The sequence below is a fragment of the Sinohyriopsis cumingii genome, chromosome 1 (assembly GCF_028554795.1).
Source record: "Sinohyriopsis cumingii isolate HCF-2022 chromosome 1, ASM2855479v2, whole genome shotgun sequence".
Taxonomy (NCBI): Eukaryota; Metazoa; Mollusca; class Bivalvia; order Unionida; family Unionidae; genus Sinohyriopsis; species Sinohyriopsis cumingii.
Window position 1 is genome coordinate 1339522 of NC_142961.1, and position 27130 is coordinate 1366651.

The 27130-nt window shown below is 43.0% G+C and overlaps 1 protein-coding gene across 3 annotated transcripts in view; it reads left to right on the plus strand.

Annotated features, from left to right (window-relative positions):
* The first annotated feature begins 7037 nt into the window (after positions 1-7037).
* LOC149806311 (uncharacterized) overlaps positions 7038-27130 on the plus strand; it is a 56858-nt gene continuing 36765 nt past the window's right edge. For all 3 annotated transcript variants that reach the window (XM_089951463.1, XM_089951472.1, XM_089951478.1), the window contains exon 1: positions 7038-7294. The gene's annotated coding sequence lies outside the window, so the exon portion shown is untranslated. The remainder of the gene's footprint in view (positions 7295-27130) is intronic.

A 27130-nucleotide genomic window follows, 5' to 3' on the forward strand; every position in this document is an offset into this window, starting at 1 on the left:
GATCCCTTCACACAGTTGTTGCCAGTACTCGTTCGCACACTGTCTAGCGATGCGTTGGGTGTTACTTCGGGCATTTCTGAGAGCAGCAAGCGTCCGTTCATTAGGGCATTTTTTGTAAGCTATGAAGGCTTTTCGTTTCTTCTCGATTTGTGGTTCCATCCTTGATAGGTGTGCGTTGAACCAGTCCTGGCTGGGTCGTTCCTTCTTGCCAAACGTTGACATAGCTGTACTGTAGATGGCACCCTTCGTGGCATTCCACTTGGCTGTAGCGTCGTGCTCAGGCAGGTCCTGGAGAGCCTTGTCCAGGGCAGACACATATTCCTCCACTTTGTCGGGGACTGACATCTGCGCGGTGTTTATGCAAGGACGTCCTTTTGGTTTTAAGTGGTGTAGTGTGTGTGGCTGTAGTCGTACTCTGCTGCTCACGAGGGCATGGTCGGAGTCGCAGTCTGCACTGTGGTAGGTTCTGGTGGAGAGGACACTGTTAAGGGCAGAGCGCCTGGTGATGACCAAGTCGAGTTGGTGCCAGTGATGAGATCTAGGGTGTTTCCATGACACTTTGTGTTGTGGCTTACACTTGAAGAAGGTGTTTGTGACGCACAGGCCATGGTAGGTGCATAGCTCCAGCAGTCTCTGACCGTTTTCGTTGGTCTTTCCGGTGCCATGATATCCGAGGCAGGTAGGCCAGGACTCGTGGTCCGCACCTACTCTGGCATTAAAGTCGCCGAGGAGGAATAGTGGTTCATTTTTGGGGCATCCTTTGATCTGTTCGTCCAGCTGCCCATAGAACTGATCCTTTGCGTCTTCTGACGACGTGAGGGTTGGGGCGTAGACACTGATGATGTTGACAGGACCTGAAGCAGTGGTGAGACGGATGGACAAGAGACGCTCAGTGCCCCCTGTGGGAGGTTCAACTGAGGCCAGGAGATTGTTTTTGATGGCGAAGCCCACTCCGTGCTGACGGGGCTCCTCAGGTTCTCGACCCTTCCAGAAGAAGGTGTAGTTTTCCTCTCTGAGGGAGCCACTAGAGGCGAGCCTGGTTTCCTGGAGGGCAGCTATGCTGATAATAGTTACACTTTAAGCCAAACAACAGATTACAGACATTAAGAGATTATGTTAAATTGAAGACGGTAGCGTTCTTGGAATGGACAAAACCTACAACTGCTGCATATCTTGAGCTGAAACGCATCAGCTCAATTCGCAAATATCTTTCAGTTGATGCCACTAAAACACTTGTGTGTTCATTAGTACTTTCAATACTGGACTACTGTAACTCAGTTATGTCTGGTTCATCTCAATATCTGTTCCAGAAACTTCAAAACTTCAAAACACAGCTGCTCGGATCACACTTAAAGTACCACGATCAGAGCACACCTCCCCGCTGCTCTCTACCCTACACTGGCTATCCATTCGATCCAGAATCAAACACAAAATTTGTTCTCTGTGCTACGTTTCACTGACGGACTCTAGTCCAACATACCTCTCTGACCTCACCCATGTGTAAACACCAGCAAGACACTTACGCTCCTCTTCTGACAATCGTATACTCATTATTCCCACTATGAAAACAAAGTCATATGGACAGCGTTTTTTTTTTGCATACCAGGGCCCAGCAACGTGGAATGAATTGCCCACTGAACTTAGACACAAGGACAGTGATCACATTCAAGAGGGCTCTCAAAACTCATTTATTTTGACTGCAAGAACAAACTTAAAGACCTAATAATGTTACCTACCTTAAATATTCTCAGCAAGTTTTTTAAAAAATGTTTTTCTAATTTCATGGTGTTTGTTTTTGTAATAATATTATTATTTGTTTTTTTATCTTATAGGTGTTGTCTAATGTTGTAAAGTGCTTAGAGCTTCTAAAGATTAGGCGCTATACAAAGTCCTCATTGATATCATTATTATTATTATTATTATTATTATTATTATTATTATTATTATATACAGATTGTACATGGCTAAAAAGGCTGTTTGAATTCAGATGAGAAACAAGCTGGGAAAAAAACATGTTCAATGATATTTTATAAAAATGGGAGATTAGAAATTGGGCGGTAGTTCTTTAAATCGTTATTACAACTATATATTCCCCTAAAGTGGTCTAAGGTTGACATTGCCCGGGGTGGGAGTGGGAGACAAGCGCCCCAATCCTCCAAAATGCCCCATACAGCCGGCGTCTCTTACTGCCTCTGTCAACTAAAATCCAGCTCCTGGCCTTCGCGAGTGGCTTAGATTTGAAGCCCGGCAGACCATGTTTTCTACTAACAGGAGAAGGGGTGAAGGTGGCCCACTGGCGCCTTAAAACCAGTTGCTTCGGGTAGATGGGACTCGTAAACCTTGGATGGTAGCTCATCTAGGAGAAGGAAAACTCCGATTCCAAACCTCTGCTGCCTTGTGGATATACCCACTCATGGGAAAGGCTAAGGGAGTAAACCCCGGCAGAAAATCCGGAGGCGGTATGACATTGACTTCAACGTCATTCCGGCAACTCCTGCGACGCCGTTGGTGCCAAGCTATATCGGCATTCGTCGTTCCCTTGGGCACACCAGCTGCGTGGAGAGGGGGGGATCTGCTGCATGGGCAACAGCTGATTCTCCATACCACCCTGCCCAGGCTTCATAGCTCCACTGGAGAGGACACTCCATCATCGTCGTACGGCGTCGGCACAACACGAGAAGTAGCAGTTTACCTGTTCTAAGTCAAAGCTCGATTGGCGTAGAGCTTGGCGCCAGGGGTTACTTCTGATGGTGGGAGAGATCACCAGGTCTCACTGGACAGCTACCGCCCGCCTATAGCTGGGCTGCCCCCAGTCAGTAAGGTGCTGCCCGCCATGGCCTGCCTGCTTCACTGGGTGCGTGGAGCGTAGAGAACCATCTCGACAAGTGGACCACAAAACTCTGCACCAGGAAAGACTAAAAGAAGAAATAAAAAGACTCCAACTCTTCGTTTTGCAACCTGGAACATCAGGACCATGTGTCCTGGATTGACCACTGACCTACAGCAGATCGACGATGCACGGAAGACTGCCGTCATTGACAGAGAACTCTCCCGACTGAACATGGACATTGCCTGCCTCCAGGAGACCCGACTGGCTGACAGCGGCACCATCAGCAGTTCATCAGCAAACTGAAGGAAGCCCTCACCAAAGTGACACCTGATGACACCATTGACTCCAAGTGGTCCCATATCCGTGACTCTGTGTACAATTCAGCCATCACAGCTTACGGGAAGAGGGAGCGAAAGAATGTCGACTGGTATGAGGCAAACTGGGAGGAGATGGAGCCCGTGACTGAGGCAAAGAGGAAAGCCCTCCTGGCATACAAGGCTGCACCTAGCCCCAGAACACAACAAGCCCTCAGGATTGCAAGGAATAACGCCCAGAAGACCGCCCGCCGCTGTGCAACACCTACTGGCTGAACCTTTGCAACAGTATACAGACAGCTGCTGCCACCGGGGATACAAGAGGAATGTATGAGGGTATCAAAAAGGCGACAGGCCCCACCCCCCCCCAGCTACAAGACCGCCCCCCTCAAGTCCAAGACGGGTGAAGTCATCACAGACCAGGGGAAACAACTGCAGCGATGTGTTGAGCACTATCTCGAACTATATGCAACCCAAAACAATGTCACTGGAACTGCCCTGGACGCCATTGCAGACCTGCCTGTCATGGAGGAGCTAGACACACAGCCCACCCTGGAAGAGCTCGGAAAAGCCATCGATTGCCTTGCCTGTGGGAAGGCTCCTGGAAGCGATGGCATTCCTCCTGAAGTCCTCAAGAGCGGAAAACCAGCACTGCTCCAGCCCCTACACACACTCCTCTGCCTTTACACACACTCCTCTGCCTTTGCTGGGACCAGAGATACATCCCACAGGACATGCGTGACGCCAACATCGTCACTTTGTACAAAAACAAAGGAGACCGTAGCGACTGCAACAACTATCGGGGCATCTCCCTCCTCAGCATCGTCGGAAAGGCCTTCGCCCGTGTTGCCTTGGCGCGCTTGCAGATCCTAGCCTCTCGCGTCTACCCAGAGTCCCAGTGTGGATTTCGAGCTGGCAGGTCAACTGTAGACATGATCTTCTCACTACGTCAGCTGCAGGAGAAGTGTCGTGAGCAGCAGATGCCCCTCTACATTGCCATCATAGACCTGACGAAGGCGTTTGACATGGTTAGTCGGAGTGGACTCTTCAGACTCCTGCAGAAGATCGGCTGCCCCCCACGTCTGCTTGCTGTCATTATGTCGTTCCACGAGAACATGCACAGCACAGTGTGCTTCAATGGCGCAACAGCTGAAGCATTCCCAGTCATTAGCGGAGTCAAACAAGGCTGTGTCCTTGCACCGACGCTCTCTGCCATCTTCTTCTCCATGCTTCTCCAGTACGCATTCAAGGACTGCAGCGAGGGAGTGTACATCCATACCAGGGCTGACGGCAAGCTGTTCAAGATCGCCCGTCTCCATGCTAAAGCTAAAGTCACAGAGGTACACATCCGTGAATTGCTCTTTGCCGACGATGCAGCCTTGACATCACACACGGAAGATGGACTTCAGCAGCTGGTATGCCGCCTCTCCCATGCTTGTAAGGAATTTGGACTGACCATCAGTTTGAATAAAACGAATGTCATGGCACAGGACACAGACTCCCCTCCCTCTGTCTCCATCGATGGGAACAATTTGGAAGTTGTCGAGAACTTCACATACCTCGGGTCTAACATCTCCAGCTCACTCTCCATTGATTCTGAGGTGGGCGGCAGGATTGCCAAGGCAGCAGCAGTGATGGCCAGACTTAACCAGAGGGTCTGGAACAACCCCAACCTCACAGAGAAGACCAAACTGCGTGTCTACCAAGCCTGCGTGCTCAGCTCACTTCTCTACAGCAGCGAAACATGGACCACCTATGCAAGGCACGAGAGGAAACTCAACAGCTTCCACCTGAGATGTCTGCGGCGCATTCTGCGGATCCAGTGGCAGGACATAGTACCCAACCCAGAGGTTCTAGAACGCGCCAACATGAACAGCATATTCTTCATACTCAGCGAGAAGCGCCTTCGCTGGCTCGGCCATGTCAAGAGAATGGACCCAGGTCGCATTCCCAAGGACCTGTTATATGGGGAGTTAGCAGAAGGTGCACGACCAACTGGACGACCACATCTGCACTACAAAGATGTTTGCAAGAAGGATATGAAGACAGCAAACATCAATGTCAACGACTGGGAGAGCTGTGCAAACAACCGTTCCAGCTGGCGTCTAGCTGTCAGGCAGGGAGTTCAAAACGCAGAGGAAAAGAGAAGAATAAAACAAGCTGAAAAGAGAGCTAAAAAGAAGGATAAGCAAAAGCGTACTTTCGAGCTACGCCATCGTCTCCCGTAGACGGACGGATGCCAAGAGAGTACAAGAATATTCCCCTAAATAAGACTGAACAGCTATTATAGCAACTGTATATACCACTAAATATGGCTGCCTAGCTGTTATTATAACTGTATATACCACTAAATATGGCTGACTAGCTGTTATTATAACTATATATACCACTAAATATGGCTGACTAGCTGTTATTATAACTGTATATATCATTAAATATGATTGAATAGCTATTATTACAACTGTATATACCACTAAATATGATTAAATAGCCATTATTACAACTGTATATACCACTAAATATGATTAAATAGCCATTATTACAACTGTACATGCCACTAAATATGATTAAATAGCCATTATTACAACTGTATATACCACTAAATATGATTGAAAAGCTGTTATTACAACTGTATATACCACTAAATATGATTGAATAGCTATTATTACAACTGTATATACCACTAAATATGATTGAATATCCATTATTACAACTGTATATACCACTAAATATGATTGAATAGCTATTATTACAACTGCATATACCACTAAATATGATTGAATAGCTATTATTACAACTGTATATACTACTAAACATGATTTTATTGTTATTATTATAATTGTGTGTTTCACTAAACATGATTGACTAGCTGTTATTACAACTGTATATACCAATAAATATGGCTGACTAGCTATTATTACAACTGTGTATACCATTAAATATGATTAAATAGCTATTATTACAACTGTATATACCACTAAATATGATTGAATAGCTATTATTACAACTGTATATACCATTAAACATTATTGAATAGCTGTTATTACAACTGTATATACATATAAATTTAACTGAATGGCTGTTATTACAACTGTATATACCATTAAACATGATTAGGTAGCTAGCATTACAACTATATATACCATTAAACATGATCGGGTAGCTAGCATTACAACTGTATATACCATTAAACATGATCGGGTAGCTATTATTACAACTGTATATACCATTAAACATGATCGGGTAGCTAGTATTACAACTATATATACCAATCAATGTGTTTTAATAGTTAAGGTGTATACACCACTAAGCACGATTTGATGACTGAACTCTGTATACCACTAGACACAATTAGTTATTATGAGAAATGCATGATTTAACAGATACTATTCAATCTTAAAAAGAACTTATTCAATTTGTTTTGGTGTATCTGAAGTTGTTATTCATATTGAACAGACTTATAAAATAATTTATTATGAAACTAAATTCAAACATACACTGTATTATTTGGCTGTTTGTTTGTTTCTTTATTTCTTTTTTAATAAAAAAAGATGTTGGAGAATATGTCGATTATTGTTATAGATCTGAATATTCTGGCTGTTCATGTTTTTCATCACAGTAAGTAGTAAGGGCCTTAGCACACCCGCGGCCTGATCCGGACTATTTAGGCGGGGCCCGCTGGATTTACGCGCGGGGCTCCCTATCAGCACGGCATTTGAAAATGCAAATTTTAACTAGTTTTATATGACGTTAAAATTAAAATTGTCTTCCATCGCTTTAAAATTACTTTCTCCCTATAGATATATATTTAAAAATTACTAACGCGCAGGGCCCTTGAGAGCGCGGGGCCTGATTGGGCCTAATCGGTCCAATCAGCCTAAGGCAGGCACTGACTGTTAAGTAGGTGTACACGATATCGTGTTTAGTCAGATTTGCCAACACTGACCTACACTTACCACCAGTGGGAGCCTGAATTTGATTCTCAATGATTGATATCAGGGATGGCAACATTTCGACACTCATGTTGCGAAATGGATTGTGAACTGGACAAAACAAATGTTCTTCACATGTGAAGAATATATCTTTAGTGTGTCAGAGACGAAAGCGTTAATTACACAATACACTCTAACAATCTAAGAGAATAACACAGGTGAGTAGATTTATTTCTCTCAAACGTTTCTAATGATAAGTATCCATTTTATCAATGATGGCAACAGTTTGTTGGATTTTTTAAAGGTAAGTTCTCCTTTCATTCAACCCTTCGTATTTGCATGTAGGCAGGTATGTATGTGTATGTGCGCATGTGTCTATATATGCACACATACACGTGTGCACGACTTTACTACTAAAATAGCTTCCCCTATTGCGCCTCAAACCGAACAAATAGTTGTAAACTTGTAGTGAGTAGGATTAGATATGACGTTTGTCTGGCTGTACAACATACAGTACAACAGCTATGTAATTTCATTCATCGCTCAAAAATGATTTACGTATACTGACATTGTTGGGAAGGACTTAAGCCCTTGTTTACAGTTATCTATTACAGCGTTAATTTCATAATCTTTTTCTTATATTAATTATCATTATAAATATGAAATATCAAATATAGTAATTTAGTTTATTTTCGTACATTTTTTGTTGTAATTAGTCCGATTTCGCAATCTGACTGCGGCCTTTGGAGTTCTGTTAGACACTGATGAAAGATTATAGTTTGGTGACCTTTGGAATTCAGTCCACTTATTTTTTTTTTAGCAGCCATTCAGATAAAGTGTTCCAAATTCGTACTTAGGTATTTATTCTTAGTAACGAGATGTTCCCTATGACGTACTAAGTTCGGAAATTATTCTCCTGTTCCAATTCCATTCCTGCTAGCCAAAGCTATTCCTCGAAGATTCAGATAACAATTTCTTTCCCTGCATAGCCCCTACATTTGTTTTTCAGGACAAAACTAACTAGTGTGTCCAAATGATAATAAATAATACGGCGTCACGTTTGCTCAGCCCCATTTCGTAAATATTGTATAAACTAAAGGTATTATTACAAGCCATGTTTTGATGTATGAACATTGCCGCAGGCTAGAGTTAATCTCTTATGCATGGTTAACGTGACCAGAGAGAAGACCCGGCATCTTGGATCGGCAGAGAAGTTATATCAAGCGACTTTCCACCTATGTGTTACAGCTGAGTCCTAAAATCAGATGAACCCGCGAGGGAATGGAGTGTGATCTAAATCCGTCCCCACGTGGACAGACAGCGAGAAGGACATTGTCCACTAAGTTTGATTAGATCGGGTCACAGCGATCCCAATCTGAATTGAGATAACATTTTCGATCCTAATTAGGACTTCTAACCGGCAAGTGAAAATTTAGTCTCATCTAAGAAGATTGCTGAGCAAAATATCGTTACTCCGAGGTTGCCACTCATAATGTGGCGGTAAAACTTTGGAGATTCTAAGAAAGACAAAGCTTCGTATAGGAAGCTTTTTGGGGGACAGAACTTCCAGTTCAGTTAAGTCCCGAGTCTCTAAGAGGGAAGACGGAAGTGAGACTAGCATAGCAGTCGCAGTCGACAAGTCTAGCCGGTGGAGAAAGTCGAGGAGGAAGAGGAAAAGGAGTCGAGGAGGAGAAAGGAGAGTAGAAGAAGGATTATATAGAAATCTAGAAGAAAAGGAATTCGGAGAAAGTGGTGAGCAAGAGGAGAAGTAATTGGAGGAATAGGAGAGAAGAATACACAGATGAGTAGAATACAAGGACAGGTGGAAAGCTATCTCACACTACTAATCAAATGATGCAGTAGGCAATCACATGGTCGGGCGGAAGGAGACTACGTGGGAAATTTGTAGCACTTGACTATTAAATTATTATTAAATTGTTATTCGTTGAATTTCACTTTTTTGTATATTCAACCATTCGGCATTGCTGACTGGGGGTTCTAAGCTTTGCATCTATCTTCCACTAATTTGCTATTCAATTTGCCAGAATCAATTAAAACTCAGAATCCTTTCTTGCCCATGATGTGAGTGTGTGAACGCATGAGTGTAGGTTCTTATTCTAAAAGACCAAAACCAAGAGACCAACGTTTTCTTTCTGGTCTATCCTTGTACAAATTTTACAATCTAACTCTTTAAAAAGTTCGTTGACTTCTTCTGTCTCTTTGTTCACTCTTTCTTTCTGTTTTTTAAATTTCGCACTTTCACAGGTTTTCCTCCTCTTTTTCCTCACTTTCTCCTCGTTTTCTTTTCTCTTTTTTCTCTTTATGTACCTGTTTGAGTTCTTCCTTTGGGGAGGTTACCTCTTCTTCCTGTTCATAACCCCTCTCGTCCTCTTGGTCCTGTTGTTTCTTAGGGCATTCTGAAGACCAATATCGCTTCTCTTGACAATGTTGGCAGGTATCTTGACTTTTGTATTTTCTGACACCTGTCTTGCTTACTTGACGGTCTGGACACTCTGCAGACCAGTGCCCTTTCTTCTTACAGATATAGTAAGTAAAGGAAGGGGGAGTAGACCGTCGGCGTGTCTGAAAACTTTCGTATGACATCTCGCAAAGCTATGATCTGAAGTTCGATCTGTGTGGGCTCTTCCATCTGTCTGGTCGGTTTGAGAGTGAAATGAATACTGGAAAAGAAGACACTGATCCTTTATATATATATTCACTGGTCTGACATGGATTTAAAGGAAACCATGGCGTTTAAAATGTTGTCATTTGATATTTTGAGGTCGAGATGAAACGATCGCATCATTTCTTGGAGAAAGGAAAAGAAAGTAAGAGGCAGAAACGTGACTTATCGCCTCGCACAGTAGCTGAACTCTTTGCTCAAATTCATGGCAGCGATTTTGAAGATGACATGAGTGAGCCCGAATCCAGACCCAAAGAGTCAACACCCAACCAAGCGCTGCTCTAGTCAATTTTGAACTACAACTTACATGTACACGGTGAAGTTTAAAGATTTCAAGTCCGACGTACCGTTGGATAAAGTAGAGGGTTCATCACCGAGGTGTGGGATTCTTTGTTAATACATTGAAACGGCTATGTCAAGTCAAAGAAGACGATCGCTTGAGACTTTCCATTTATCACGATAGCTTGATGTCTCCCGTTTGGGTAGAGTTTAGCAGCCCATGAGAACTGACAAAGTCATCGATAAGATTCAACACGTGCAATAATCCAACGACAAGTTTCACATCACCGATGGAAAAGCCACACTGTTCATGACCCACGTGTCTCTTCCCCAAGGGACCGGACTCAAAAAGGTTTTATTGGTGGATGACCTTCTCAGCTCCAAAAAGCAATGATTTCAAAGACGGAAAATACATAACGTATATTAACACGATAAACATTTTGATACCATCACCAGTATCTCAGGATTCCTGTGATACAGTTTGTATTGTGATACATGTGACAATGGCTATGACAACAGAGAACAAAACAAACATTCTGGATCTAAATGTGAGGAATGTTTGGCCTCTCAGCCATGTTTTGACGAAGGACAAGAACGAGTGCAATGTCCTACTTGTCAGCGAACTTTTGTGAGCCGTTACTATTACCAACAACATCTGAAGACGCAAGGTTCACAGCAGAAAAGGGCTCGCCAACTCCTGAGATTATGCCCTACTTGTGGACAAGGCGTACATACCAATAATGCGAAAGTACACGTATGTTCAGAAAAGAAACGATGTCACACGTGTCACCAAATCGTAGACTTGAAACATCAATGCTACATTCAAAACTACCATTCCAAACATTAAGAGGAAGACGATGATCAGAAGAAAGGCAATTTCATTTTGTTTGATTTCGAATACATGCAAGAGACCGGCATTCACATTCCTAATTTCTGTGTGGCTCATCGAGCGTGCGAGAAGTGCATCCAAGAGTCTATCTTTAGTCATTGCCCTCACTGCAGCAAGATTCCTGGAGCACGTTAAAGAATCTTTCGCAGACCGAACATACTGGCCGATTTCGCCCAATGAATCATAGACCCAATCGACGAGACGTGGAGCCAAGAGGACATCGAATGTTACGGATAATGTCATCGCCATTCCACGGTGATGGCTCACAATTTCTCGGGATACGATGGGGAATTTCTTCTCAGATACTATACGGAATAAAGTACCGAACGTCCGAAAGTGACTTTGAACGATGCTAAAATCATTTTCATGCAAGTGGGACAAGTGAAGTTTAAAGATTCGATGAGTTACTTGGTCATGCTTTTGAGCCGAATGCCTAAAACGTTTGGAATGACAGAAAGGTTCAAAGGTTTTTTACGCACTTTTTCAATACCGATGCAAATCAATATGCCGTACTATCCCATTCGCCTGAGGATCATTACTACGACCCTAACAATATGCGCACAAAACAACGAGAAGCTTTCTACGCTTGGAACCAGACTCACACATCAGACCCCTTTGACTTTCAGGAAGATATGTGAAATTATTGTCGTTCCTACGTGGACATTTTACGGCCATGCTGTGGAAAATTTCGATAACTGTTCATAAAACACGGAGGGATCTATCTTTTGAAAGATGCCTGCCTCATTGCCAAAGCGTGTTCCTTCGAGTACCGCTAACTATTCATATCCGAAAAGGCCCTGCCTGTCATCAGCACTCAAACGACTGGTTACTTTGCAAGAGAACATTCGTGGTTTGCCTGTGGAGTTTAGAGAACGCATTTACTGTGGGCTGGTCAAAATACAAGTGAAACGCAACAAACCATTGCATCCATGACGTCACCGATGTTGAAACCACTGGTACCTGAATGCTATAAGAGGACTGTTTCAGATGAAAGTGTTCCAGTGGTTGGACATTGATGAAACTACTCGTGGGCGAGGAGGATTAGTTTGTTACTGATTGTATATACTACAAGGTATACATAATGCAACGAATTCCAGTGGAAGAGTTCGAGGGTTACCAAAATCCTTTGCAAAACGTAAATGTAATTCAAGAGGAAACGTCTGAACGGTGTGTTGTGATGTGCAAATTTGTGATTAATCCATATAGATTCGCCACTGGAGTCCGGTCATCTCTGCAGAAAGTACACTTAATGCCTACGACAAAAAGAGGTATAAAAACAGGCTACCATGCTAAGACCTTTATCAGTGTTGATACAACAGATTCCGTAGAAGGGAATCAATGAGAGCATTCAAAAGGTGGAGGACTACGAGCACTTATTACGAGAACTGTGTCCCGTGAATTTGGTCGACGTGTAGTGTGTTTCTTAGTGACTTGCTTTATGGGATTTCGTTTACCAGTCGATTCCATGTGGACTCTTTACGAACAGTACTTACCACAAAATAAAGCATGGGCACGTGAAATTCATTTTGTTAAAAGCCTTACGTTTTCATCTTGATACTTCTGGACCTCTACGGGAAAAAAATATTCGTCAACTTTTAGCTACCCAAGACGTGTATGACGATGTGTGCGTAGCTTTTGACTTACACCCTCACTTGACAGATGTACGAAACTGGACAAGTTTGGGTTTCGAGGCTTGGACCAAAGTAGTAGCCAATTGTGACCAAGAGTTGTGATCCTAAATTCAAACGTCCAGTGAAAATGTAACTTTTAAACCTGTGTTAGTACAGTGCCAGAAGAAGAACCATTCACCGAGGACTACCACTCCCATCAGGACAGGACCGTCATGGACATTCACGAAAGTCCATTCCGAGAGCACACTTGTGTGACATTATCCCATGTAGAGTCTATAAGAACATTACACACTTTCCCTAGGACATCTTGGTTACCAAAAACATGTTGTACAGAGACTTGTTTATATTTCACTTTGATCGTTTTTTGATGTGTATTTTATCGTTGTACTTAGCCATTTGGCTTTTATTTAGTTTTGTCTTTCGTGTTCCATTTTAACTAACAAAAAACGTGTCCTGAAAAATGTACGGAAACTCGTGTCTTGTCTGTCTTCGTGTCAAAAGTGACATTCCTAGCACTATGGCTACCTTTGCTGTCTCTGCTCCTCATCCTCCACTTTCAAAGTCATCGACGAAGATCGTGCCAGTTGGGAGGCCTTGTATCTTCGCCATATCTTTAACATGTTAATTGCCGGACCCAGCGGTTCAAACCCGAATTTTTCAAACGATTGATCGAACATAAACATCATTTGATTGATCGTCCACCTGAACGGATCGTGTGGTGTTACAAAGAGTGGCAATCGACGTACAGCCTCTTGCGAGAAAGTCAAGGCGATCCCATCATGTTTGTAGAAGGCATTACTGGCGAAGACGACGGAATCGTGTCTGACCCCAGTCAAACCCATCTGGTCATTTTCGATGTCATATTAAGAGGAGACGAAGAAGAAATGAAACTGTGGTTTACGCGCAAAGGGCTTCATCATAATGCCAGTGTCAATGTTCATATTTTGGTCTTGTTTAACAGTCTTCGGGATACATCGCAAGTGCAAGTCTTATCCAAACAGTTAGAAACGCACTGGCTGACTCATGTATACGACGATGCCACTCAAACCCCACATGCATACTTACTTGTGGATTAAAACCCACCAGCCCATCTATTTCACCATTGGTACCAAGACGAAGGGCCTGTCGTGTCTTAGAACCCAGTCTCAAAGAAGTCTTACGATGGCTTACGGTGGCAGCATATCAATTACTTCAAGGCATCATTCACATTCCTCATCAAACAAAACGCTGTTCTGAGAGAAACAAAGTAGCATTGACGCAACTGGCTGGTCCCCGCATCGACACTCAAACCAAAAAGCAAATCATTTTGAAACCTGGAGATAGCGGTTCTCTAGGAGGTGTCATCATTCGCTCCCTCTTAATACGAGATCCTAATGCCACCTAAGTCCTCCCCAAGAAAAAAAACCACTCTCAAAATAGTCAAACGAATCCCAAAGAAGAGATAGAACAACGGTGTCAAGACTAGATCACAACCCCAGAATAAAAAGCCAGCAGAAAAAGAAAACCCTCCAGAAAACAGCTTCTATCCGCAAGAGAAACACTTAGGCCAGGACGCAACCTTACATTCGCAAACCACGACCTGCAGCGACTGTGACCGCGTCTCCATTAGCCTCAGGTTCATCGCCTTCTCCGTTGCTGGTGATGCCAGCCAAACCCAATTTGACACCCGTTGTTCCTCATTTGATGAAAGAATGGAAACCGGCGTCGTCAAAATCTTCTCCTCCAGCAGTGACACCCTCCTCCTCTTTCGCTGCAGTGTCAGCTGTGAACAAACTACCTGCTCCCAACATCAATGTCGAAGAGAGATCGGGCATGTTACAGAGTTCACTGGATTTATCCAATCAAGAACCGTCCCGATTTAGTCCATTGTGAACCCCTCCATGACGTGTTATACCTGTCATTAAGTTGATGCGACGTAAAGACAATCAGTGGCGACGCATTCCAGCATAAAAATGACTTGATACAAAGAATGGGAATCAGTGCTTTTGTGCTCCTGAACACCTAAAGATGTCACCCTCAGAAGCCATCCCTCTTCTAACCCCCCAAAAAACAAAACAGAAATGGACCCGTTTACTCAAACATTGGGACATGTTGTCCTTCCTGTCCAAAGCTTCTCCACCCATGCGACAAAGTTCATTCAAACATCTTCCAAAGACGTGATCGATACTGTGTGAGAATGTTGTTTAAAAGTCTTGAATGGAAATATACCTTTGTCTAAACACCAGTAAAAATGCTTAGCCAAACATCATCACGTTCTTCGCCAAATGGTTCAAAAGAAAGTACCCATTCGTCAAAACAAAAAGATGTTGGTAGGAATTTTGCCCAATTTGTTAGGACCCTTGCTGAAAGGTGTATTGGGAACAATGCTGGGACGACTCATGGGAGCAAAATGAAATGGACCAAGAACATAAATGGGACCTTTTGTGTCCAAAAATATCAGGCGTGACCATTGAAATCCGATGGAAGGACGAAGACTGGCTCTAGTGCCGTATAAACGATAGATGGAATACCATCGCTGGCAAGAACAACGGGTCCCGCATTTACCTCCCAATCCTCATTTGACCTAGATATCCCAGATACAATACAAATTTCAGTCATTGATGGACCTCAACAATTTGTCTGAAACAGAAAAATCGCAAAAGCACTGTCAACTATTGAACGACTGCAACTATTTCACCAAAAAGCTTTAGAAGAAACAGCTCTGCATACTCTGACAGATTTTAAGACCCTGGTGAAAAGTCCATCACCACCACCACCCCAGTGATCAAGACAGACGCAGCATCACGAATGCCTGCGGAAGAAGAGGTACGAAAAGTAATTCAAACACCGGCAGCAGCTCCCATTCCTAGAAGGATTTCAGCGTCCTTGTTCACCCCTTCCCCCACTCGCCATCGAGAATAACTGACAAATTGGGTTTAAAAGATGATGTCCACTCCTCCTTCGACAGAAGTGAAAAAGAGAGAAGAGAAACCAGAAGTGAGAAAAAATAAAAGAAGATCAAAGCCATCCCATTTCCATCCCCACCTCCACCACTACCCGCGGCTTCTACTCCCGTGGTACGTCGGACACGTAAAGCCCTTTCCAAACCACCATCTCACCCCAGCCTAAGTAGCATCAGTGAAGAGTGGATGACTTATTAAACATGGATAAGGTGTTAGCAAGAATTTACTACAATCCATCCCATCCTGCAGGATACAGAGGAGTTCAGAAATTGTATCGTGCGTCCAAAACTCGACTGAAAAGTCTCAATTGACCTCAAGTGCAACGATAGTTAGAACACGCCACGTATAATTTACACAAACCCATTGGACAAAAATTTTCCAGAAGTCGCACCCGATTAGAGGGCATCAGTCATCAATGTCAAGCCGACTTAGCCGATGTCTTTCATTTGGCCACCTGCAATCGTGGCTACATATATTTTTTGTGTCAAAGACCTCTTTTCCAAATTTGCTTGGGTCAGTCCATTGACTACTAAATTGAGCAGTGAGTCAGTCTCAGCCCTCAAACTGGTGTTGAAACAAAGTGGTCGTCACCCTCTTTAGTGGCAAACCGATCGAGGCAACGAATTTCTGAAATAAGCTTTCCGAAAAGAATTGAAGAAACGTGACATTCATTTCTTCACCATCGAGAATTCCGAAACCAAAGCCAGCATCGTGAAACATTTTCCACCCACCTTGAAAGAACGCATTTGGAAATATTTTACGCATTAACACACTCTCAAGTACTTTTAAATCTTAACGCAGCTGGTTCAAGCGTACAACCAATCTTACCATCTAAACATTGGGTGTGCCCCCCCACCCCACCCCAAAGAAGTGACTCCCGATAACGAAGTGACCGTTTTTGAACGCATGTTTGGTTCGTCCCCGACGGTGGCTGTCCCAAAGAAAAGTGGAGTGTTAGCAGCAGGAGATTGGGTGCGCATTGGCAAAACCAAACGCACTTTCGACAAAAGTTACTTACTCAACTGGACCACCGAATTGTTTCGTGTCTGTGGACGAGTGCGTGGCCGTCATCCTGACGTCTATAAATTGGAAGGCATGAACGGGGAACGGGGAAGTGTTAAAACGAACGTTTTACTTGCCCGAGTTACACTGCGTGACCTAAAACGGAGATGAAGTGTGCGACATCGAAATCATTCTCGAACGAAGAACCCGTAAAGTGGGAAAACGACGTGTGAAAGAAGTCTAAAGTACGTTGGAATGGATATCCTCCCAGTTTGGATTCTTGGGTCGACGCTTCGCAAGTCATCGAATATAAAAAGGAGTGACCATCATGACCTTCCATACAGCCTCAGCTATCGCTACCATCGCAGTGACCACTCCTTCAAAGAGTTCTTCTCTGCAAGATGTACGAAAGCAACCCCTGTACGTGTGGTGTAAAGAACGTAAAGCTTATCGTCTTTTGCTGCCAAATCTTTGTGGTGTATTGTGTCATCGGTGCGGCCATCGCCAATTTGAGTTTGCAACAAGGAGACAAACAATTGTGGACTATTTTATTGAGCAGCTGCATCGCTTACCTTCTTCCCAATCCTTCCCTGAAATACTCATCGAACGGGAACAACATGCGTTCAACGTCAGTCACTCTTTTGACAGTCACCACTCCAACAACAACGATCCTCTTTTAGGCACTTCTCACTTCGAGGGACCCCTCGGTCAGCAGAACTCTGGAATTATGAATAACAACAACTAATTTTAACTAACGTTACCCAGTTACAGTTCCATGGAGATGTTTCCCAACAACACTTTATGCCGTTTAACCGTCAAATTACCTGAGACCATCCAATTCGAACCCCAAGCCCATTGGTAAGTGGCTTGGTGGAAATGATTCACCGGACACAAATCCAAAACATCACTAAAAATCAGAACACTTCTCACGTCGAAATCCTGAGCGATCAAGTGCAACAAGAGTTGATTGCCGAAGATAACAAGTTTTACAGAAACAAAAAAATCATCACTAGCCAAAGCTGTAAAATGGAAATTCCGGTTGGCTATTATTTTAGCGGTCAACAATTGGTGGAAACGATTGAGTACCATAAAGTAGCTCGTCGCCTGCTGATGAAACGCTTTCCATTACATTTCGTCCTGAATTGTTTGACATTTTGGGTGGAGACCTCATATGGTCTCCAAAGTCCATAGACATAGCCAACAACGATAGATTGTATAAGCATTTTAAATCCCCTGTAGAAATGAACCAAGGACTTGAATTTGATCTTTGTGTACTCCGATGTGGTGGAGTACAACGTGGAGGAACACACCTTCACACCGTTACTGCGTGTCATTCCTTTCAAAGTGGATTCTGTCACGACCAATGACCAGGAAGATGGAAACACTTATCATGTTCACTGCTAGTTTGTACATCCTCACTATTTTCCCGTCTGTAAGTCGTTTCGGACACTGTCAACATTGCTGTAAAAGGAGATCTGGGACTAAATATTCCATTCTCCAAAGGGAAAGTCACGGTGAAACTCCATTTCCGAAAACGATTCCCTAACGACTCGAAAGTCATGTATCCAGTATACCGAGGTGTCCCTCGACAACAAGGACATGGTTAAGGAGATATGCTAAAATCGGCCTTTCGTTCGGTGGCTCCATCTTTGAAACCGATAGTGACACGAGGATTGCACGCTTTGAAAAATGCCGCTTTGACGCAAGGCAAAGAATTTTTCCAAAATACCATCATCGATATACAAAACCCCAAAGAAGCTTTCTTGTGAGCAGGAAAAAATGTCTTGCTTCAAACCGGCAAAGACATTTTTGGCCGAAGAGAAACTCTTATAAATTCCCTGGACGCTGTCGAGTCAGGCATTCCTGCTTCCCTGACGCCACAGGAAGGACACAGCCGAAAGAGACAACGAAAACACCTCTTCAAAGGACTTCACGCTCATAAAGCTAGAAACACCAAGAAAAGACGAACCGTCTGAGACTTAGACGTTTTTGACTATTAAAAAAATCACAGAGAGAAAAATAAATGATGCACCGAGAATCTTGCGCCTGTTCCAAGTCGGAACTGGATCTGTTTGTCATGCAGACCACTGTGATGACAATGCAAGAATCCCAATGGGTTAAATTTCATCCCGTTTCTTCTGTCAAGGACTCAGGATCAGCTCCCATCGAGTTTGAAATCAAAGGACAGCCCGAAGATTACATCGATCTGAATAGCAGTTACCTGTACTCGAAAGTCCTAGTTCAAGATAAGGACGGAAGTCCTAGGGACGATGAGCCAATAGCTCTCGTCAACAATGTCATGCATTCCTTGTTCAGCTCAGTGGATTTGTACTTGGATAACAAACTAGTCAGAAACAGCATGTATACCTACCTTTACCGAGTGTACCTGGCAAAACTCTTGACGTACGGAAATGAGGCCAAGAACACACATCTTCATGCTTGTGTGGAATGGAAGCTTGACACGCCAGGAAAATGCAACGAAACCGAAACGGATCTAAAGAATAATACAAAAAATATGGGATTTATACAACGGCCAAAAACAAAAAACATAGGACCCAACACGCTACTGAAATGATATATCGTTTGCACTTATACATGAAGTTGCAATGGAGGTATTTGCTGAACGGTGTGTGTGTGTCCGCCTGAGAATGAATCTCAACAGTACCACTTTCCATTTGATAAATGCAACAGATGCTGCGTACAAAACTGAACAACGACCAGTAACATGTCGGTATCTCAGGAGGGTGGGGAAAATCATTTTTCATTTTCAGTAAGTACCGAGCACGTGTCAGCGATGTTTTTGTTGGTGTCACGAGACTACCACATTGACATGTGCTCTATGCGTAGTGAATCTAGTTTTCTTCAAATTGCTGAAACATTTACAGATTTTCGGTCGTTGTTTTCACAATTAAATATTTTGAAAAGTTTGTTTTTTCTTTTTCTATAAACATTGCATGACTTTCATTTATATGTTCAATTAGTTTCCCTACAGCAGCACTAGAAATTGTTTATTGTTGATATCACGTGACCATATGACATCTGATGTCATTGACATCAAGGGTGCGAGAGTTTGTAGTCACGTGACTAGGAAAGCAAATGGCCAAATCGAGGTCAATATCAGTAACGATGTACTTTCGTCTCGCCTGTCATCGCGTAAAAGGCATAACGAATGCTATGATTGCAATTTCTGAGAAAATAAATCATATTTATATCGATTTCATGCAGGTATATCTCGATGAAAGGTCGTTCAAGTTTGCTGGGTAGGCTAGTAAGCGGCTAGCCCATGCCGACACCAAATATTTTTGCCGAATTCCATCTTTTCAAAAGGAATGGACTCTGACCCTACACCCCAACATAAATGTCCAAATATCAAAAATGGGGTGGCAAGGGTCAGAGGAAACTCGGTCTACGTCCTTGCTTGACAAATATAAAGTCTAGTGGACGTCATTGGCTCCTGAACGAATGAAAAGAATTAAAGTCGCCAATTCATATAGTGCTTCGCGAAAGGTCAAGTCCTGAAGGTCAGCATAATAAATTGGTCGGAGTTATAGGAATAGTGCCATTATAACCCTGCGTTTATGTGTGAATGTCACTTTTTAATTATGTTGTCTGACAGAGGCAGTGTGGAAAGAATTCCAGGAAAACGTGGCGCAGACGTAACCAAACAGACAATTTTCAATTCACCTAATAACAGAAAAGCGTTCTCTTTCCTGACAATAGTTATTCAAATCCAATACAATTATCAGTAAAGCGTTTTTGTTTCCCACACAATAGTTATTCCAAATCTCAATTTCATTCCATTAGAAAACTAACAGAGTTATTCAACTCCCAATCAGATTCGATTTCAGAAAATTGACACAGACAAACTAGAGAAATAACACTGGTCAACAGTGAAATCATTACTGACTTGAAAAGGCCCTAATCTGTAGTATTTTGGTGTGCCGAACACGAATATAACCGTGAAAAATTTGTATTGGCTCTCGTTTTGAAGATATTCATATACCTCATTTTCTATGTTTCACTGTGTAAATTTCTCCAGTAGGACTGCAGCAACATCCGGAATAATGATGTAACATTGCATAATACCATCATGCTCACATCATCCACAGTTGATTGCATCATTTTCTGATGCAATGCAATACTAATGCCATGCGGCTGCTGAAGTAAGTTGACGTCAGCAGTGTACTATACATGTGTAGGCCTATTATACTAATGCCAGGCGGCTGCTGAAGCTGACGTAAGCAGTGTACTATATAAAGCCCAATCAGATAGGTTCAGCATTTAAAATATTTTAGACGTTGTGCGAGACAGTTCAAGCTACTGTTACATAAAACTTATTATTTTATCCATTTACGTACAATAAAGAACAGTAATGCCTCGAAAGTGTGTTAATACCGCGGACAATTTTTGCTATATTTGTGGGGAAGTGACATTTGCCAACCAGAAGAAAAGTATCAATTCTCAAGTGAAGAAGGCATATCATCTTTACTTCGGATGCAAGGTTGGTGACCAAGACAAGCCTTGGGCTCCGCATATATGCTGTGCTACATGTACAACACAGCTTTCACAGTGGTTGAATTGCAAAAGGTCATCAATGCCGTTTGCAGTCCCAATGGTGTGGAGAGAGCCAAGCAACCACCTAAATGACTGTTACTTCTGCTTGGTTCCTCCTCTTTCCGGCGGAATAACGAAGCGAAAGAAGTCGAGAATAGTCTACCCAAACATTCCGTCTGCATTGAGACCAGTTCCACATGGTGAGGGACTTCCTATTCCAGAACCTCCAGCAGAATATTCTCTTGATTCATCTGACGAAGACAAAGGTGAGTCGACCTGTTCTTCTCCTGGTCCATCAGCATGCAGTGATCCAGATTTTCACTGTGGTGCATCATCAACCCCACACAGAATAACACAGGAAGAACTAAATGACCTGATTCGTGATTTGGACTTATCAAAGAACAAGGCAGAATTGCTAGGATCAAGACTCCAACAATTCTGTTCCGATATTGAGGGCCTCATGAATGCTTTAAAAATCACTCATGACCCACAAGAATGGAGACTATTTGTGGACTCTTCGAAACTGAGTCTCAAGGCTGTGCTTTTGCACAATGGAAACATTCTTCCATCTATTCCAGTAGCGTATGCTGTCCACATGAAAGAGACATACGATAACTTAAGGCAGCTACTGAATTCCATTGAGTATAACAAGTACAGCTGGCACCTCTGTGGTGATTTGAAGGTAGTTGCCCTTTTAATGGGACTGCAGCAAGGATATACAAAATACATGTGTTTCTTATGCGAGTGGGATAGCCGAGCAAGGGAAATGCACTACATGAGGAAGGAATGGACTCACAGGCAGAATGTAGCCATTGGAGAGAAGAATATCCAACACCCAGCTCTGGTTGAGGCTCAGAAAATCTTGCTACCACCCCTTCACATCAAACTAGGTTTGATGAAGAACTTCGTGAAAGCCATTGACCGGACTTTGCCAGCATTCCGATACCTGCATGAAAAATTCCCTCGACTCAGCGAAGCAAAGATTAAAGAGGGAGTTTTTGTGGGTCCTCAGATTCGAGAGCTTTTCAAAGATGACCGGTTCAACAACTTGCTGGAAGGTGACGCGAAACAAGCATGGAATGCTTTTCGCCTAGTTTCTACAAACTTCCTCGGAAATGTTAGGGCAGAAAACTATAAGGAACTAGTAGAAGACATGTTGATGAAGTATAAGAAACTTGGCTGCAATATGTCTCTAAAGATTCACTTCCTTCATTCCCAGCAGCAGAGGGGGCGAGTCCGACAACTTTTTCGACAAATTTCGATTAAGGCCTCAAAACGACAAATAGAGCCTTCCTTCGAAATCTCACTTTTCGAACAAAAAAAAAATAAAGTCTCCGTTTGGCAAATGGAGCCTTAGCGTTTTTTGCTCGAAAACGCTATATTTCGCCACAACATCTCGTTGGTGTTTTCCCGTGGTAATCATCGGGCGTCCCGCGTCGATGTCATCGCCCCCTCTGCTGCTATGATCTTACAAACAGAGTGATCACTAACTCCTCCTCTTGCAGATCAATTAGGTTATTTGACTGATCGGTAAGTCTGAAATTAATTCTCGTTAAAAACCGATCATGGCATCGCATATAGACCGGATTAATCGGACTCTCAATGATCAAAAATCCCGGAGGGGCTGTTGGTGAAAACGAATAAAGGATATACCCCTGTTGAGCTTGATTTGATTGCTTGGTATCCACCTGGTAACTCCCTTCGATAACATCGCACACTAGATTAATCGCTATCACCGATGCAATATTTACGTTGTATGGAGCAATATGCCTACCACCATCTCCGTTATCGTATCTGAGGATAGTTGATGGGGGGGCGTCCGCGGGTGGATTCTTAGGCCATCCTAGTATGGTTCTTATTGAACTGTTATAAATATCAACCATATACCCCGGTGTGCTTATTTCAATCGTCGACGATAACGTCGGTTCATGAACCGTAATAGCGATTTTTGATTCTTTTCCTGTGATCGATTTTATCCTGCGTTGAAATTCCTTATTGATTTGCTCTATTTGGTATGACCCAGTTGGTATTGTAACCTCCTCCCAGTTTGGGGTCCCATCGGGTTTATTTGTCCGTGCAAAAACCAGCGAGTTATTAGGTTGTTGTCCATTAAATGCGTCCGCTCGAATATTAGGCCAACTGTGATATATTCGCAATTTTGCCAGCGCTATTTCCTTCACTGGAACCGGCGACGGGAAGTTCACACTGAATTCGGGTTTCGTTGACGTTATCGATATCATATTTGTTTGTACCGGAGTGGTGTTCTCCGCGATCCGCTGAAGCAACTGAAACCCTTCGGGGTTCAGCGACATTATTATTATTCGTTGTCTTTAGTGTCTAATTTCAGCAACCAGGTGGTTCCGGCTTCCAGTTAAAAATCCTCGATTTTTGACATCGCGGAGCTATACAACTGGACCATCGTGGAGAATTCAACATCGGATACGAACAAATTATCAATCGATAATGAGATCAACCCGGATAATTTCGAGTACGCGTCGGATACTATTTGATGTTTTACTGTATACTCGTTGAGTTTTTTCTGAAAACACGATGATATCTTTCTAGTGATTGCGTTGGCGACTCCAGCAACTGTTGTCATCGCGGAGACAGCGATTGGAACAGCGATCGGGGCTATCGTGGTCACCGTGGATAAAATAACACCGGTGCCAGCTACTATACCCGACACCAAGTACACGACCGCGTCGATGGTGGTTATTTTACGACGGTATTTTTTTATTTTTGCACGGTATTGTTCGGAAAGCGTTTTTAAGTTCGCGGAGAATTCTTTTGCGGTATCGAATCGATATTGATGTGACGTCGGTGATACCTCTGATTCAATTACTCTGGTGGTCATTTTATTCTAAAAGAGCTAGTGTTTTTAATTACTTAGATTCGCTACAAATTCCACATACCATGTGATGTTTGCCCGGGCTAAATTTCCATCAACGGCATAAATTGTAAACTGTTCAGTTGCGTTCTTGTCTATAATTGTTGATATTGTATTGTTAAACCCGGATGAACTCGACGATAATATATTAAACTGCATCATTGAAACCAGTGTCAATCGATAAATGCCCTTAACAGTTGCGGTAGTATTTACTGTATTCTGTGTAGGAGTCCAATCGAATGATCCATGCCGAATTGTGTATACTGTGTTGATGATGTTCTCATGAGAAATTTTTATTTTTTCGAATTGCTCTGCTACTCTCGGTAGTCCGTCTTTAATCGCTTCAACATCAGTTCCAATTATTTCTATTCTCCGCAAATTCGCGTCTATATTATTCTTGTTCGCTGCAACCCTAGTAATGAGTATATCTATTTCCTGTATATGCGCGTCCACATTTTTTTTGTTCGCTGCAACCTTAGTAATGAGTGTATCTATTTCCCGTGTATGCGCGTCTACATCTTTTTTGTTCGCTGCAACCTTAGTAATGAGTGTATCTATTTCCCGTGTATGCGCGTCTACATCTTTTTTGTTCGCTGCAACCTTAGTAATGAGTGTATCTATTTCCCGTGTATGCGCGTCCACATCTTTTTTGTTCGCTGCAACATCAGTTTTGACTGTTTCTATTCTCCATTCATGCGCGTCTATATTATTCTTGTTCGCCACAATATCAGTTTTGATCGTTCCTATTCTCTGTTCATGCACGTCTATACTTTTTTTATTCGCTACAATATCAGTTTTGATCGTTTCTATTTCCCCTGTATGCGCGTCTATATTTCTTTTGTTCGCTGCAACATCAAGTTCGATTGTTTCTATTTCCCCTGTATGCGCGTCTATATTCCTTTTGTTCGATGCAACATCAGTTTTGATTGTTTTTATTTCCTGTCCATACACGTCTATATTCCTTTTGTTCGATGCAACATCAGTTTTGATTGTTTTTATTTCCTGTGTATGCGCGTCTATATTCCTTTTGTTCGCTACAATATCAGTTTTGATTGTTTCTATTTTCCGTCCATGCGAGTCTACATTATTTATGATCGTTGCAACATTAGCGCCGATTATTTCTATTTCCCGTTCATGCACGTCTACACTCCCTTTGTTCGCTGCAACATCAGTTTTGATTGTTTTTATTTCCTGTCCATACGCAGTGATATCATTTATAGTTGTTGTAATCTCATCCAGCTTGGTATTTTTTTTACCAAAGAATTTATCAAAGTTGTCATCGATCCTGTTAACATTTTTCCGTAACGAGATAAATTGGCCCGACAGCGTTGTAAACTCCGAAATAGTATTTTTTATTGTTGCAAGATTCGGTTCGGTTACCGTCGGGGTCCCGAAAAAACTAGCGGTAGTGAGCTGTATATCGGTGATAGATTTTTTCACCTCGGTGGCAGATTTTTTCACCTGCGCGTCAAGTTCGGTCACCGATCTATCCAACCTTATAAAACCGTCTTTGACTAATGTTACCGCCGATATATGTTCACCCGGTTTGAGTCGTCCGTCGCCGGTATACAGCGCGATAGTGCCCTCGGCGGCGTCACGCTGTCGTGTTAAAACATCATCCAGGGACACATTACCGGATTTCAATTTACCCTGGCGGTCTTGAAATACAACTATTTCGCCTGGGTCAACACTGGTTAAATTCAACGTATCGGCGATTTCATCCTCGATTAGTTTTTTTATGTCATCGGTGGCGAGCGTTTCCGTGGATTCCTTCAGCGCCGAAACCGGTCGTCCCCAAATATCAATCATCGTTATTGTAAAAAAAAACGGCGTTTCTAATTAACCCGCCGGGTCTCTACGACCCCACTAGTGTATTCGTTTACAACTACATGAGGTGGTTTTCGCGATGATGAAATCGCCGCGAGTACGTTCAATGCCTCACGGCCACATATCGGTGGGTCACTTAATCGCTGTGTTGGCAACGTGGAATAAAACGCCCGGGCTGAACACGCCCGGATATACCGCATAAACTCGTTCGGCGGGGCTAACCCGTATGAATCAAAATAGACGATTGCACGCGGATCAATCGCGTATGCAACCCAATGAGTTCCCGCTCCGGAGGACCCATCGAGGTTAATTATGCCGGTTTCAATATTCCTTGGTGCCGCCGGTAATTGATCCCTCATAAAAACACCTCTGAAGTTTTTTATCGCTAGCGCGTTTGCGGCGTCTATTAAATCAAAATTAGACATAGGAGTCATAGACTCAGGAGTCATTGACTCCCGAGTCAATAAACGGTTCCCGGTAGTCTTAGACCCTTTCCCGAGTACCATGAATACGGGGTTCCCGGTAGTCTTAGACCCTTTCCGGCCACGGGTTGTTTTTTTTTATAGCCTTTCCCGGTTGCCTTCTTCAATGCCATCCCCGCCGCGGTACCAACGGCTCCTAACGCCGCCGCCTTAGCCACTGCTGGTGCGGCCGCGGCAATCAACGCTGGAATCGCGGCTAACAACGGAAATATCCCACCGGTCTTTTCCATGTTTTTGATCGCTGCGGCCGAAAAATCTACCTGAACACCCTTTTTATTCTCCATCGCATTATTGAAATGTTTTATTTGACGCGCCGTCAACGATATCTTATGATTACCACCTGCCATCTGTGACGGCTTCAGCGTTATTGTGGTCCCGCATTGTTTAGCCGACTTTGATCGTAATTTCTTGACTTGACCATCAGTCAACTCTACACTGACGACACTATACGACATTTTATTGTAAACGCGTTTGTGCTTTCAATTACATGTTTTCCACTGGTGCATCAATGATTCTCATTCGTCCACCAACACCTTCCAACAGCATTGATTTATCGCTGAGAATGACAGCAACCGCTCTATATTCGGCAATACCACCAGGACGTTGCACACGAGCTCGGAAGTGTATATCAACGACGGATTGTCTCGTTAAATCGAGATGTTCCAACGAAAAATAATAAATCGGATACAGGTTTTTAAAATCAAGTTGTGATATTTGCAAACCAGTGTCGACGTTTTGATCACGACCCATATATGACAGCAATCGATGATACACACGTGCGATATGGTTGTCACCGTAATTGAGTTGTATATCCTCGGATGGTTCCTGCTGTCCGTTTATTCTCAACGAGACCTCATTGACACCGATTTGATCAAATA